We start from the raw sequence: 14428 nt of genomic DNA, 5'->3' as shown, positions 1-14428 counted from the left end.
ATACAGTCTACCCCAGCAGCCTCTCTGGGACGACTCAGCGCTCATTTGTGGAATCCCAGTGGAAGTCACGAGAGCCAGCTCAGCTCCCCGAGGCCCAGCTGCTGACAGTACACCAGCGAATGGCCCTTATTTGACTGAACAAGCTCTGAAACTAACCAACACAGACAGTCCCACTCTCCCCATGTCTCCACCTCACCATACTGTGGCAGGGAAGACAATCCAGGAGTCTACCACCATCCTTAGTCAGCATCAGTCCCCAAACTAGAACCCAGAAACCCCAGTCTTAATTTAGTATTTTTTTTTATTATTATTATCTTATATCCTTCGTATCTGTCCTGTGTCTTCTCTGCCCCTCCCTTTTTCCTTCTGAGACAGTTTTATTCCTCACCACTAGTCAATGCTAGATACTGAAGGTCACAGGGTCCCTGAACCAGGTTCCTTCTTTTACCAGCAGTAAGGACCCTCAGGATGTGAACACAGGAGCAAGCTCAGTGAAAACTGGCTAACTGAATTCAACCTTTCTTTGGAAACAGGCTTGCATGTAGCCCAGGCTATCTTCAAACCCAAGAAGTGGCTAAGGATGACCTTGACATTTTCCTGATTCTACTATGCAACGAGATTACATGTGTCGCTACCACACCAAGTCTATAGAGTACGACAGATTTAACCCTGGGCATTATCCGTGCTACGCAAACACCCTACCAACTGCACGCCCTCCCCTGGAGCCAATCTTCTGTTGCTAGCATGCCCCTACAGATCCTGGTTCTCTTTTTCTTAAAATGGCAATTTTTACATTTTCATGAATGTTCTTTCTTCTCCAGTCCTCTAAAGAAGTCCGACTGAATTAAGCAACCCAGTTCCAACTTGGTACCTACCAGAAGGAAGGAAAGCTGAGACCTCTTTACAAAGCCAGGGTCCCATAAAGGTCAGTCTTCTCTGAAAAGAAGGCCTGAGCGGATTTTTCTCCATCTGTCCATGGAAACAGCAAGAAAGGCTTAGGGACAGTGGTTCTCAATCTTCCTAGCGCTGAGACTCTTTAATACAGTTCTTCATATTGTGGTGACCTCCCGCCCCCTCCCGCCACACACACACACACACACACACACACACCATAACATTGTTTTCATTGCTACTGCTTAACTAATTTTGCTAATATTATGAACCAAAATGTCAATATCTGATATGCGACCCTTGTGAAAGGTTCAACCTACAAATGGGTCACAACCTACAAATGGGTCACGACCTACAGGTTGAGAACCACTGCCTAAGGAGCCTGGGGCAAGGTGAGCATGGTTCCCATGGAAACACTGAACGTCCAGGGCATGGAAAGTCTCTTATATCAAGAAGAGCCCAGTGATCAAATGTTCGTCCCAGAAGCTCTGGCAGAAAGTCAAAAGCCTAAGGAACACTTAGGGCTGTTGTAGAAGCACAAGCCACTCTGTAGAGACAGACACCTCTGGTACGCAGGGTAGGTGAGGGCCTCCTGGAGCACAAACCACTATGCCGCCAAAACAGAAGACACCACAAATAGGAGAAGTAGATTATCCAGGGTGAGCATCGCAGGTCATTCTGAAAGTGAATGTCAGAATGTTTAAAATGATATAAAACAGAGAGGAGACCGCCCAAGGAAGGACCTAGGATAAGAGGCAAGGATAAAAATTTAAAGAGAAAGCACTTTCCAGCCTAGGCCATCTCCCTAAACCAAAAGGAAAGTCAACAATTGACACGAACAGTCATTAAAACTGAAAACTTAAGGATGGAGACTCCTACAAGCAAGGCAACACGGCTCACTAACATGAGTCAGCAAATCTAACACTACCTCCTCTCTGCTCAGCACCACAGGGGATAATGGAATCCCATTCCTACCACCAACGCCCACCACCCCCAACAGGAAAGACAACCAAATGAACAACTTCCCTCAAGGTGGCTCCAACAGGGTCACTGTCTGTCAGGGCCCTCCTATGCTCTTCCTACATTATCTCTGTGACGTGTGAGAAGGGTCCTCAGCATCACGAACTGAGAGCCTCGGTTTACTGCTCCCCTCAGGCAACCATCCCCTCTGGCCATTCTTCTTCAGTGACCTTCACAGAACTCAGGGGACAATAAAGCCTCGCTAAGCGTTCTTTTTATGTTCTTCTCAAACAGAAAAACAGAGCTTCAGTGAAACATGCACACAGGATATTACACACACACACACACACACACACACACACACACACACACACACACACACTCACACGGGATTTTATGAAGGCAGAGGAACTCTGACCAAAACGTCATGCTCAGCTTTGAACAGGGAAGTGTGGGCACTCCCCCCGAAAGGGTACAGTTGCCCTCTTGACATCTCTCTTCCCGTCCTGCCCACGGAGATCCACCAGAATCTGCTTCTGCAGAACTCACAGTCACATCTGGAGGAGGAAGTACCGCGGGGTGTGCTCTTCTTCATCCCAAGCCAGACTCCAGCTGGGCCCCAGGCAAGGCTGAACCTGCTGTTTACTCCTGTCTTTCCAAGTCTGCCTGCACCTTCACACTTCCTGGCTGGAGGCGGATGAAGAAGAGGAAACACCAGAAACAGACTCCTGGTGTTTCCAGGGGGATGGGATTCCGGAGATGATAGAGAACTTCAGGTAGCCATCTCCCTCGGCTCAGCAGCCCAGCATGCTGGTGGCCGGTGGAGCTAATGTGGAGCTCCAAAGCACTAACGGGCTCAGCAAAGCATCTAGTTTCCAGGGGTATCTGGGACACGAGCCCGTTTTCTCTAACTGAAAGCCTGCTGAAATCTGGTCTTAATTACCCCCTAGCAGCAATGTGGCTGTACGGACACATCATGGCTGAGTCCCTTACTCTCAGGCAATGAGGCCACTCACCTATGTACCGCTGGTGGGCTAGGCCTTCTGTTAGTGCCTGAACCCTAAGACTTCAGACAGATTTGTCCCGATCCAACACAGGATCCCTCCTGACCTCTCTTGTGCTGTTGGAAACAGGGGATACTAACTATGACTTTGAAACCAAGATTCTAGCTGTACAAAAGGGCATCGTGAAGTATTGAGATATGAACTCTAAGCCAACTTTCAATGAAAAAAAGTCTCCTACCTCCTGTTACCCATTTTGGAGAGAGGGTATGAGGATAGGTGAGCTAGGAGGACTATTCTTATTGTTGTTGTTGCTGTAATGTTTATATTTTTATTGTATTTATTATTAATAATTATTATTTTATTCACTGTTGAGGCAGGATAAGAGGAGTTGGCATCCCTGGGCTGAAAGGAAACCATCAGGCCTAACTCCCCCACAGCAGAGTCCAGAGGAAGGAATAAAGATTCATCACTAGTGTCACAGGAAATGTCCCTGACCTGTCTTCCCTGCTGGGCTAGCAGTCTCTCCCCTAACCACCCACAGCACCTCCCCTACCAATCCCAGAGGGTTCCTGGGGACATATTCAGTTATGTGGGAAAAAAAGATCAAGACTGCAGGTAGAAGCAAAGTTACTCATTAGCCCATCTTCAGGCATGAAGTCTTGGGTTGTGTCCACAGCACTCCACAAACCAGAGGTGGCGATGTACACCAGTGATCCCAACTGTAATCCTCAAACTTAGACGATAGAAGTAGAAGAATCAGAGATCCAAGGTCAGCCTCGGGCTACACAAGGGTTCAAGACTAACCTTGGCCAGGGGGGAAAAAACAAACAAAAACCAAACAAGTGGCTGAGACTGCACAGCAGCCCAATGCAAACACGTACAGAGTCCTTAAAAGTAGGGGAGAGAACCAAAGGTTAGGAATCAAGATGAAAACAGGAAAACTAATGTGGACATTGTTGACTTTGAAGATATGAGCCCAGGTACACAGGTGGCTTCCAAGGTTGGAAACAAAACAAAACAACCAAACAAACAAAAAACAGCTCAGAAGGACAACACCTTGATATTAGAATGCCAAGGTCTGCCAGGCATGGTGGCACACGCCTTTAATCCCAGCACTCAGGAGGCAGAGGCAAGCGGATCACTGTGAGTTCGAGGCTAGCCTGGTTACAAAGTGATTCCAGGACAGCCAAGGCTACACAGAGAAACCCTGTCTCGAGGAAGAAAAAAAAAAAAGAATACTGAGGCCTATTTATTTCAGACCTCCAGAGCTGCAAGATGTAAAACTTCTATTGGATAATTCAAGACACTTCTTTTATTACCACAGCACCAGATAAACTGATCCACTATCAGGACACTTACCCTAAAAAGCAACAACAACCATAAAACACTACTTTCATTTACATGTCTATTGCTCAAGTAAATAATAATAGCTGACATTTCTCAAAAGGACATTTGCTCTTAGTATTTATTTACTATTTAGTATTTAGGGCCAACCTGAATGTTTCATAGGCATAAGAGAGGAAGAAAAGGTAACTTGAGTTCAACAGGATGATGATAAGGGTTCTCAAGGATCCAAGAGTGGGCCAGGAAGTTAAAGGCGTCTTCCAGGAGGTAAATACATGGGTGCACTTAAAAAGATAAGTGGGAGTCAGCCAACCAGAGGGGAAGAACACACCAGGGAGTGACTAACAGAACAGATGCTCAGAAAAATGACACAGCAGGTGAGCATAGCAAGCGCTTCAGAGGCTCAGCCTCAGGCTGACGATATCTTTCACCTTTGCATCTTGCCCTCTCTTAGTTGAAGGGCTTTTGTCCTCCTGTGTGCCTGAGACCTTCCCATGGATACCAGCCTTAGCACCATCAGGACCCAGCTCTCTCTCTCCAAATATAATTCCTACATTCTTTCCTGTCCCTAGTATGATGCTACCATGACCCAAGCTTCTTGAGATAGAATCAAAGGACTCATAGCCGAGCCCTCTCCCCATCCCCAGCCATGTCACATCATCTCTATAAAAGCAGGCATCAGTTCTATCCCCAAGCCCTCACTAGGACCCTCTAACTCCTCCCCCCTCCCCCCCCCACCTCTCCCCCGCTTCACTGCCACCAGTCTGGTCTTCTCCACCATCATCTTCCTGGAATAACAGAATGGCGACCTAACTCAGCATCTACTCTTTGCTCCTATGACCCACTCTCAAAAACGTCAGTCGGATTCTACTCCTGAGCCTAAGCTCAAAAATGCTTCCTTTACACATGGCAGGAGGATTTCCAAGCTTTGTGAACTGGGCTCTGAAACACTCATCAACCTCACCTTGCAATGTGCCCCCTCGACGCTCCCGACTCTGCCCACTCAATGGAATAGTTGGAGCCCTCTTGTGCACAAGAAGGCTCTGCGCTGCGCGTTTCTACCCATCTCCTCAGAACGCCCTTCCTCCACACCATTTCAGGCTAGCTACTCCTTCTCTGTTTCCCAGCCTCCGCTTCATTCTCTGATTTCCTGAGTAACCTACATCCTACAAGTTTTCATTCCTTAGAAGTTACCAGCTTCCTCCCGGGTGCCGACCTCCTCTAGCGGAAGGCAAGCTCCAGGAGGGTGGGGACTCGCCTATCTTGTTCATCACTGTATCATGGGGACTCCATGCGAGGCTTAGCGAAGAGTAAGTGCTTGATGAGGTTTCCAGAACTGATTAATTAAATGAAAGGGTATAATCCTGACAATGAAAATAAGAGGCCTTGAGAACAGGGCGCTATTCATCTTTGCATGACTAGTACCTCCCACAGTGGAGGCACTTAGCAAATGTTTACTGGCGACAAGGAAGAATGACTCAATCCAGATTAATTTGAGAAACGCTGTCCTTTCTGGGAAAGATTCCCAAGGAGTCCCCTCTTTGGGTGACGTGTGTGTGTGTGTGTGTGTGTGTGTGTGTGTGTGTGTGTGTACGGGCGCGCGCACACATGATATGTATGTGCATATCTGCCTGAGTACACATACCACATACCCATGAGTGAACACAGGGGTCAAACAGGGTCTCCTTCTTTAACCTAGAGCTTGGTCAAGGCATGCCAGCAAACTCAAGCAATCATCCTGTTTTCTCCCATTCACTCACTGGGTGCTAGATTTACCAGGGTATCTGGCTTTTTACATAAGAGCTAGGGATTTGAAGTCAGGTCTTTACGCTTGTACAGCAAACACTCTTCCCCACTGAGCCATCTCCCCAACCCTCCCTTGATCCTTCTTAGGAGCTAACAAGTCTAATGCATACAACAAGCACTTAATAAGTGCTAGATGTCACTGTCAGTATTGTTTATGCAGATTTCTCCTCAGAGCCCACGGGGGGCGGGGGGCAGGGGGGAGAAGAAGAGAGGAGAAGAGTATGAAAAGAGGCTGGCCAGGAAGAGGCCATCAGACACAGATGAGACCTTGGGAGGAAAAAGCAAAGGGAAGCACAGGTAAGAGGGTGCTCATTTTTCTCTAGACCACGGCCACCTGCGGGCAACATGGAGCGGCCAGCTGGGAGGAGGGTCTGGACTGGGAGGGCTCACCTTCAATGCACACATTCACCTCTGGGACTGCAGGGCGCTTGCATTGGTTTTGAAAATCTAGCTGGCTGTGGTTGGGGAGGACTGGAGAGAGGTGTAAGGAATTTCAATTTCCTTCACCAAATGGCAAGCTTGTGAAAAAGTCCTTTCTCTCCAACATTATCACATACTAGAAATGAAAAGCCAGGCCACTCAGCTCTCACGAAGAGGAAAAATAGGTAGGGCTGCCCAGCTCACAGAAAGAGGAGAATTCAAAAGCATGACTTCTGAAATCTCTCAGTGCATTCTGTGTCACGGCATTGCCCTTTGGGGATTTGTATGTTTTCAACAAAAATGAGAGAGTAGAGAAAAACTGTATATAATAACTACAATTGTGTATTTCAGATTCATTTGATAGCTGAATCCCAAAACCACTTGGGTCAGTGAACAGGAGAATTTGAGTAATAGTATATTTATTTTTTAGTTTTTTAAGATAAGCATACAAGGTGCTAAAAAAAAACATTATGCATTTTTGAACAGGGTAATTTTAAAACTCCTTATTTCAAAATATGTTCTTTGAGATAACTGTATATCTCAAAAACAGTGGCAATAACAGATAAGGGAACAGGAGAAGGTACTAAAGTGGCGAGCGTTGAAAGACACAGTTCCACATCTGGTTCACGGCTGGCAGCAGATCATAATCTGACATTGTCGGTGAGGCCCAGGCACAGAGTTTAGAGACTTGGAAGTTAGGCCACCAAGCGGCCGTGTGTCCTTAGACAAGACAGGTCACCTCTCTAAACCTCTTAGCGTTAAAAGTGAAAACATTTGTTTACTGAGATCCTTTTCTTCTACACACGCACGCACACGCACACGCACATTCCACGCCCCAAAGGCCCTACACAGGGGCCTTCCAATGACCCAGCAAGAAGACCTGGCCGCTCAGGCTAGAACAGACATGAAACTGTCTAAAATTTAAATTCTGTGTTTTACAGTCTCAAAACATTACTCAGCAATCCTCAACCAATACTATCCTAGAATCAATTCTGCTAAGACAACCTGACGGAGTAGATGGGTGGAGGTGGGACTGGTCATTTGGATCTGTACTGCTAAGGCTAAGGTCAAGTTAACTTGGTCTAGACTTGGATAAGCCTCTCTTTTATGAAAAAGAATCCGCCTTACGAGAGATCGATATGATGTCTCGGGATGAATTCAACAGCAGAAAACCAGACACCAGCAAGTTTCTTTTTCTTTTAAACTTACTGTCGCTCTCATAAAAAGGCATCAGTTCCCAAAATGGTACAAGCAAAAACCATCAGACTCTTTTCAGCTCCCAAGTGGAATTATTAACCCCCACCCCCCACCCCCATCCCTGGTTCCTTTTGCTTTAAGTGGTCTGGGGCCTGCCTGGCAGCGCCATGTCCAGGCCAAGTCCCGCGCCGCCGAGGGAAACTTTCCTCCGCTGCGCCAGAGACAATGCGGCGGCCAGTGCCCGCGCCTTCCAGGCGCGCGGGCAGAGCGCCGGGGAGAACCGGCAAAGTGCTGGGGAGGGGAAGAAAGCGCTTCAGAGGGCCGAGGGAGCGCCCCAACGGGAGGGGAGGGGTGCCCTAGAGGACGGAGAAAGCGCCCCCGCGGATGAGGAGAGCGCCCCGGTGGGTGTCCAGGCCTCGTCCGGGAGCGGGAGCCTGACACCCCAGGCGCATCTCCCCCCAACCCAGGTCGCCTCCGCAGAGCAGGGGAATGCGCGCTCCGGCGCTGCGGCTGCGGAGCCCCCGGGCCGCCTGACCAGTCCTTGCAGAGCCGGCCGCGCGCCCCGCACGCCCCGAGACCCCAGGATGGTGCTCTTTGGAAAGACAGGGACATCCGAAGCCCACAGGGATGCGAGTGGCTGTGCAGTGCCCCGCCGCGCCCGCCTAGCCCGCCCCGCCGCCCCGCCGCCTTGCCACTCACCGGGACCGGGCGGGCCGCTGGGCATTATTCCATTGCCGGCGCGGCGAGGCCGGGCGAGGCGCGGGAGCCGAGCACGGCGCAGGAAGGGGCGGGCGACCATGTGCCGAGGGGGAGGAGGCCGGCGACAGGAGCCGCTCGCTCGATCCTGCTCGGCGGCGGCGGGCGCGGGCTGCAGGAAATCCAAACACTTCGGCAGGAAATCGGAATCCTGACTAAGCACTCTCAGCCCGCGGCAGCCCCGCGCCGGGGGCTCCCACCGCACTTAACCCTTGGCCCGCCGGTACACTGCTGGGCGCGCGAGGCTGACAGGGAAGGAGATGCGCGGGGTGGACCTCCTTCTTGCCCACAGAGGGCAGAGGTGGGGCCTACCAGCAGAAAACCCTGGCCTTGAAGTGAGGCTTGCTAAAGCTTGGACACCTGGAGAGGACTGTGACCTCTTTCCCACCCTAGCCTCGACTTCTCCCAGTCTACTTTCACCGGTTCCTTTCTGTTGTTTCTCTCTTTTCTGCCCAGTGCCTGGAAGCAGAGCCTTTTGAGTCAGGATAGCATATAGTGATGATCTGGGTAGCATACTTGGTTTTTGGTCTCTGAACCAAGATTGGACAATGGCCTTTTCCTTTTTCCTGCAAGTGATACTGCCTTGAGTTTCCATTTCTCCAACATGAAAGGAGTTTTGTTTTCATAGACTTAGTTTGAAAACCAGATGCTTACCCAGGCATGTTGGAAACATCAACCAACGATAGCCACGCTTGGCCTTGCAGTCCAGAGACCTCAGCAAAAGGAGGCTTCTAAGTCGTGGGATGAGTGTTCTGCGTATCTATGCGGACCTACACTGCTGTGGACGGATCTGGCCTTGAGGACATCAGTGTCTCCCTCATCAGTGGGTGATTGTTTTTCTTTTAGCCTTCCAGAAACTGCTGTCTGAAAAGGTCCATGACAACGCAGACCCCCTTCTTGTGAAATGGGAAACTCACTAGGCCTCACAAAATGTGAGATTTTGTTCTTAACCTGGGGGCAGGGGACGTGGCGGGAGGGCGTGTTAATAAGCCTTGGGATGTTCCAGGAGGTTTAGAAAAACCAGCCAGGGAGCCTGGGCAGCCATTGGGAGTGATTCACTGTGGTTTCCCAAGGAAATGCCACATTTGGGTTTTTTTTGTTTGTTAGTTTGTTTTACCTGGAGGCTGCAGTTGGGTGGTTTTGCTTAAGTGTTTCAGATCCCTTTGAATCCCAGACTTAGAGGAAGGACCCACGAGTGGATAAGTGAGAACTGAAAAGACCATGCTGGGAACTGAAACTTAGGTACCAGCTTGTCTCCAAAGGAAGAACAGACATGTGCTTGGCACCCAAATGCAGGTCTTTTTTTCTAGCTCTTTCTGTGGTCACAAGCCATAGGAACAGTTCCAAGCCAAGCACCAGGAGCCAAGGGTCCTGCCCTTCACAGCTACCATCCATTTGGGGAAAAACAAAAACAAAAACAAAAACAAAACGAACAAACAAAAAAACCTTTACCCAATTGAGGTTGACAGATAAATCACAGTACAGAAGACTGTCCTCAGAGACTCCCCCCAGCCATTTGATCTACTTGTGTCTGTTCCCCACACCTTCACTGTCACCTCTCTCAGCATCCCATCCCTGGTTCTATTGCTTCATAGCTCTTGTCACTGATTTATCTTTCTGGATGCTTGCCTATTTCCCTGTGGCAATGCTGCATTACAGCAAGATGCTTGACTGTCTCTTTTGTTCCGAGTCCCAGCTCCAAGAACCATACATACTAACACATAGGATCCCTTCAATAAGCACATGTTGGGATGACGGCTGTGAGGGACAAAGGCTAGAAATCCTGATCTATCTCCCACCCAAGCAAGGCAAGTCACTCTGTCCCTCAGCTCCCTGAATCTTTCACTCAGAGACTTTGACATAGAATACTCAGTGTAGTGTAATGGAAGAAGCGGTAGTGGGCTCTGCTAATGGTCCTGGCAATTCAACACTGTGAGTAATAAAGTCTGTCAGCTGAGGTAACTGTAGTTTCACTGGTACATCGCCAGTTAATTATTCCCTCTTCTGTGCTTCCCCAGCACTTCTGTTCATTAAAGGTCTTACATATTGAGCCAGGGCAGGGTGGCACATGCCTGGAATCCCCACTCTTGGAAGGATGAGGAGTTCAAGGTCGTGTTGAGATACAGAGGGAATTTGAGCCTAGCCTGAGATACATGAGACCCAGTCTCAAAAACCAAAAAAGGCTTTACTTGTGGCTTTACATATTCATATTAGGTGGCAAATCTGTCTGCAGTGAAATGAAGGGAAGAGGCCACATGTCTTGAGGCTTGAGACCAAGGGCTTGAGACCAAGGTGAGTTTAATCATTTAACATTGTGATCAGGGGACCCAATAGTTCGGGCACTATGTCTGGACAGATGCTCTTGTTCTCCACAAAGATGAGAAATTGCCACTGAGAGGACTAAGAGGTAAGATCTCATCAAGGTATGTCATGAGACTATATAGAGAGAACATTGGTTGGGGTAGGATACAAGGAAGTTGAGTAACACTTCCAGGATGTGAGGGGAGCCCTTAAAGTAAGCAAAACAATGACTGTATGTCTAGGTGACAGTTGGTTCACCTCTAGTAACATCTTCCATTGCAATATGGTGCCCTCTGCTCCCTTCCAATACACATCTCCTAGCTTGGAGTTTCTCCAAGACAGCAGCATCTTGCCCCATCTTAGGGTAATTCCCCAACCCATGACAGCATAAAGGCTTCTGTTCTCTAATGAGGGACAGGTGTGTACGATGCTCTCGAGATTATTCTCAGAGGATCATCCTCATGGGATCAAGTCCAGTGGCCCCCAGCAGTAACTGCATTAGCCTATTCTTTCACTATTCACCTCCCTTTCTCCTCCCTCCTTTGTTCTTTCTGGGTTCACGTCCCAGATGAAGTAACCACACCTAACTCCTGGTGCCCAGGTTTGCTTATAAGACAACTCAGTTCAGGATAGCATTCATCTATGCATTGGTGGACACTGACTGGCTGGGCACTCCCTAGGTACCTGAGCCAAGACAACAGGAATAGGCCTCCTAGTTGGGTAATATTAGAAGGTTCTACATCATGAGAAGAAAGGGTGCATGTTTGGAACAGAAATCAAAGAAGCTTGAATGCTTTTGCACTATTTTATAGTAAAGGAAACTGAGGCACCTGAATGTTGAGTGGCTTGCCGAAGGCCAGCTGGTGAGTGGAGGAGCCCTGGATTCCAGACTCTTTGCTATCTTACACTGTCTTTCCTGGTGGTTTAAGCTGTGGGTACCAGCTATAGCTGAATACATCCTTAAACAGCAGGAAGAGGGAACCAGAGAAGGACCGGGGATCAAGGGAAGAAATTACTCCCTAGAGGGGATGACGAACACCCATAAATATCCCAGAAAATTCAGTCTAGTGAGGCTCAGAAGGGGAGCATCCATCGCATTGGACAGTTTCGAGGCTGGTACCTTTTTTACCAGGGCCGCGTGGATAAAAGCAAAGGGATCGGCAGCCAGATTGCAGTGGGCTGAGGAGTGAGTGGGAGACTGCAAGTGTAGACAACTCTTTTGAGAAGTGTGGCTGTCTAGCACGTGGGAGGCAAGGGTGGAGGCTTCTCAGAGATGGACAGGCATGCCAGCATCTGTGGATGATGAGGAGGTTCTGTTGGAGCAGTAGCAGTTGCAGAGGCAGACCTGGGACCCCATGGAGGAAGGTGGGCTGGGGCAGGCTCTGTACTATTGGAGAGCTACTTTTGTCCACTGGAGAGGAAGGCCAACTGGTAAAGTCCAGAGCATCACAAGTTTATCCCAGATTCACACTAGGAGCCAGGTAGGTCTTTAAAGCTCCCCTAGTTGAATTCCTTATGAAATTCACAATCTGGACCATCGAATGTAGATGTCATAAAAATGCCTTCAACCTCGTGACTGGAAAACCGAAGAAGCTATTTTGTCCCCAGGTATGTTAGTGAAGCAGCAATGACTCTGAACAAAGAGTTAGGAGACATCTTGCCTGTGTGCTGCTGATGGAGGTGTGGGGCACACTAGGAGGGACAATGGTGCTCACCTGTGAGGAGGAGGAGGAGGAGGCGGGTATTTTTAACCATCGTAAAGAGCATGAAGGAGAAGGTTCTGAGGAGGAAGATAATGAGTTCCTGTTTGTGCTTAGTGCAGAGAAGGCAGTGTGGGTGTGGCTAAGAGTCTGAGGCTTCGCAGGGCTGGTGGAGGGGCCAAGCTTGAGGGTGGAGGGAGGGGGAGGTAAAGGAGCCAGCACAGTTGGTAAGAGGGCGAGCTGGCACCTAAAAAGGCAACGCCCTACGCCAACTTCTCACAGTGCTTTGCACTGATTTCTCCAGTGCTGGGTTTCGTTCCCCGAGCTGTCGCTTCCAGTTCCTTCCTTATTGTAAGGGGCTTCTTACAGACTATAGGCTGTCAAACAACATTCCTGGCTGCAGCCCACTGGATGTCGGCAACAAAACCTGGTGCAAAGGACCAAAACTACCACTAGACATTCTCCAGTGTCTCCTGGCAGCAAAATTGCCTTCCAGTCAGAAGGTCTATTCTATCTTTTTTTTTTTTTTTCTCCCTCAGACAATCTTAGAATTATTAGAAAGTGAACACTCTGGGGGCTGGGGAGATGTCAGTCAGTAAAGTGCTTGCTGCTGGAGCATAAGGACCTGAGTTTGGCCTCTAGCACCCGTGTAAAGAAGCCTTCCGTGTCATCCAGGAGCTAGAGAGCCAGAGACAGGAAGATTCCCTGGGTCTGGTGGCCAGAAGTCTAGCATAATTGGTGACTTTCAGGTTCAATGACAGAACATATATTAATAATAATAATTAGTAATAGTAATAATAATGATGGACAGAGAGATTGAGAAAGATATTTGATGTCAACCTCTGGCTCACACTTATACACACACACACACACACACACACACACACACACAGAACACTTGAGCAGGGTGTGATAATATATGCCTGTACTTCTATTACTCTGCAGGCTGAGGCAAGAAGATTATAAGGTTGAAGCCAACTTGAGCTACATTGGGAAACCTTGTCTTAAACGGATATAAACAATAACAAAAACCAGATGTGGTAGCACATCGCTATAATCCCAGCACTTGAGAGGTGAAGACAGGTCAAGAGTTCAATATCATCCTAAGCTACATATGGAGTTCTAGCCTGGGCTACTTAAGACCTACCTCAAAAGACTCCACCCCGACCCGTTTCTTCAACAACAACAACAAAAAGTGAGCCTTTAGATAAAGCATTTATTTCCAGTTTGAGTCCTTGACTTTATTGCTTTCTGGAGTCATGATCTTACAAGACTTTATTCCCTTCTCTGGGCTTATATTTGTGGTTTTGCTTTTATCTGTAGAATGAAGTTTTTGAGAATGAAATAAACAATCCAAGTTTATGAGTACTGGGTCCAGACAGTGCTTAGCTGGCACTCACTCATAGCTTTGCTGTTACATCCAATAAACATTTTGGGGTCTGTAGATATTAACCTCTTGGACATGTCATGGACAAGAGAGTATCCTGGAGGTAGTGGACATTTGCACATAAATAGCAGAAAGAAGGGAGATTAGAGCCAGAACCTCAGGGAACATCTACATTTACCAAGCAGATGGAGGACGTAGAGCCTGTAGCGACATGAGTGGTTAGAAATATGAAGTCCATTTCCAAAAACAAAAAACAAAACAATGTGAGGGTGACAGAAGGTGTTGGAAGGTGAACTACTATGGTGGGCATCCCTTTGGAGGAGGAATATACCCAGCATTGCTATGATAGTGTTTATGACAAAAGAAAAAGTCAGTCACGCACACTTAAAACTTCAGCATTTTGTTTGTCTTAGCATTCTCATTTACAAAATTGTACTGAGGGGGAAAAAAAAGAACCTGGTGGCTATGATGAATAATATAGTTAACATGGCAGGCTCTAGAATCACCTAGGAGACCAGCCCTAGGCATGTTGGTATGGGATTGTCTAGACTAGGTTACCAGAGGTCGGAAAGACCTACATTGATTTGTAGCAACACCATTCCATGGGCTGGGATCCTGATCAAATAAAGATGAGAAAGTGAACTACGTACATACTATGGCTT

The 14428-nt window shown here is 48.1% G+C and overlaps 1 protein-coding gene across 1 annotated transcript in view; it reads right to left on the bottom strand.

Moving 5' to 3' along the window:
* Asap1 (ArfGAP with SH3 domain, ankyrin repeat and PH domain 1) overlaps positions 1–8427 on the bottom strand; it is a 302667-nt gene extending 294240 nt beyond the window's left edge. The window contains 1 exon segment of the mRNA XM_051159597.1: positions 8322–8427. The gene's annotated coding sequence lies outside the window, so the exon portion shown is untranslated.
* Positions 8428–14428: the final 6001 nt, after the last annotated feature.

The sequence above is a fragment of the Acomys russatus genome, chromosome 17 (genome assembly GCF_903995435.1).
Source record: "Acomys russatus chromosome 17, mAcoRus1.1, whole genome shotgun sequence".
Classification (NCBI taxonomy): domain Eukaryota; kingdom Metazoa; phylum Chordata; class Mammalia; order Rodentia; family Muridae; genus Acomys; species Acomys russatus.
Note: the sequence above shows the minus strand (reverse complement) of the source record. Positions and strands in the feature narration are given on the sequence as shown.